This window comes from Pteronotus mesoamericanus, unplaced genomic scaffold, assembly GCF_021234165.1.
Source record: "Pteronotus mesoamericanus isolate MK-2021 breed Mesoamerican mustached bat unplaced genomic scaffold, CSHL_Meso_final scaffold_165, whole genome shotgun sequence".
Taxonomy (NCBI): domain Eukaryota; kingdom Metazoa; phylum Chordata; class Mammalia; order Chiroptera; family Mormoopidae; genus Pteronotus; species Pteronotus mesoamericanus.
In genome coordinates this window covers 6848185-6850513 of record NW_026555307.1, presented here as the reverse complement: position 1 = coordinate 6850513, position 2329 = coordinate 6848185, and the positions used below count along the sequence as shown (strand labels likewise).

Sequence of the window (2329 nt, the reverse complement as noted above, 5' to 3'; positions counted from 1 at the left end):
AAAATTGCCAACTCTAGGTCCACCTATTTTTTTGTAAACTCACCCAAAGAAGATGACCTCTAAGTCATAAGTTGCAGGACAGTCATGGCAAAAGGTCCTGAGGCCCTGGGCCCAGTAGCCCATTACACATCCAGTCATCCTGAAACTGTGCTCTGAACCTGACTGAACAGGTAGGGCCTCCTAGCAGGGCACGACTGTCACAAAACGGCAACTTGTTCTCAGTTTTCAGAGATTTTCCTGCATCTGGTTGGTCTTTTGAAAATTAATCAGTTAGAGCAATCCTGGCGGCCCGCGTTCACCGACTTCTTTGAGTGGCTCTGAGTGGGGCTCCGCCCCCAGGCAGCGTACTCTCTAGGCTTCTGGGTGCAGTTCGTCTGCACTGAAGCAGGGCTGAGGGGCCAGAGTACCATGAGGAGCCGGTATTTGAGAGATTATGGCATCTGAAACCCACAATGTTAAAAATCAGAACGTTTGTAATAATATTTAGGATCATTCCATTGATTTTCCTAGAAAAAGGATCTCTTAATTTCACTAGCAAGAACATGAAGGAGGTTAAGAAATCTCCAAAACAGTTGGTTGCTTACATAAATAGAATTGGACAGGCTGTGAGAAGCACAGATAAACTACCTAAGGTGGTCTACTATAGAAAGAAAGTTCATCATCCTTTTCCAAATCCTTGTTATAAAAAGAAACAGTGCCCTAGAAGTGGGGACTGTGACATGGCAAATAAAGAAAATGAACTGTTTTCTACTAAACTTCGCAACAGCATGGACGGAACTGGAGAGCATCATGCTAAGCGAAATAAGCCAGGGGGCGAAAGACAAATACCATATGATCTCACCTATAAGCGGAACCTAACCAACAATACAAAGATGCAAGGAAAATAAGACCAGCAACACTAAAAGGAAAAGAAGCCAACAGAGACAAGAGGGAAGGAGGGAGGGGGAGCGGGGAAAAGGAAGGGAAGGGGAAAGTCAAGGAACATATAGCAAGGACTCATGGACAAAACCAAAGGGGAAGAGCTGAGGGAGGGAAGGAGGGAGGGGGCAAGGGAAAGTGGTGGGGGGTAGGAAGACACAAATGTATTTGAAAAAATAAATTAATTAATTAAAAAAAAAGAAAAAAAAACCAAAAATGAACTGGCTTGTGCAGGCCTCCTGCCTGAAAAATTACAGTATGATAGTCGAACATATTTGCTTAACTCCAGCGATTCTGGTTCTCCACAGACAGAAAGCTCATCATCAAAATAGAGTCTTTTTTTCCTAAGGTTTCTCAAGACCATCAAACAATAGCACAAGTTGTGTTCAGCAGGAATTTGAGATTGAAGGTAGCTTTAACTTCTGGAAACAAAGAAGTGTAAGTGAACTTGTAGCTTATTTGTTGAGGATAGAAGACCTTGGTATGGTGGTGGATTGCCTTCCTGTGCTTACCAATAGTTTACAGGAAGAAAAACAACATATCTCACTTGGCTGCTATGTAGACTTGTTGCCTCTAGTAAAGTCACTACTTAAAAGCAAATTTGAAGAACATATAATAGTTGGTTTAAATTGGCTTCAAGCAGTCATAAAAAGGTGGCAGTCAGAACTACCATCCAAAACAGAAATTATAAATGATGGAAATATTCAGATTTTAAAATAACATTTAAGTGGATTGTGGGAACACAAAAACCATCTTACTTTGGTTCCAGGATATACTGGTAATATAGCTAAGGATGTAGATGCTTATTTATTATAGCTGCATTGAAAAATTTCATCTACTAAAGAGCATTTGGTTATTCAAAACTCCCCTGGACTATCTGATTTCCAAAATGTCTCACCAGAGAAATGTGAACTATGGAAGATACTAAAACTTTTTTTAAAAGCCACATAATGAAACCACTAACAAAACACTAATGATCTATTTCACATTGAAGGGGAAAAATATCCAAAAGGAGCAGCTTCAACTTCAGTAAGGTGAAAGTGCACTATGAAGATTGTTCACCTTTGTTGCATTCGGAATTTATATCATTATTTGATAATATTCTTTAAGGGCTACTGGATCTTAATACAATCCTGCATAAGAATATACTTTATACTATGTGAAAAAATAAGACAGAACTTATTACTAGGAACCACAAAGACTAATCATTATTACTTTTTTTAAGATTGTGTTTTATAAGAAAACACTCGAAAGTGTGCAGCTATTTTCTTATGTTAAAAAGACTTTGAAAGTTTAAAACATCATAGCAAATAATCAATACTAAAAGGTTTTTGTCCACATGGAGATACTGTATGTACAAAATGCCTTAATTATTAGTAAACCAGTGTGTATGATACCAAAATCTGTTTTA

The 2329-nt window shown here is 38.4% G+C and overlaps 1 pseudogene; it reads left to right on the top strand.

Annotated features, from left to right (window-relative positions):
- Positions 1–433: 433 nt before the first annotated feature.
- LOC129083094 (KATNB1-like protein 1) lies at positions 434–1743 on the top strand (annotated as a pseudogene).
- Positions 1744–2329: the final 586 nt, after the last annotated feature.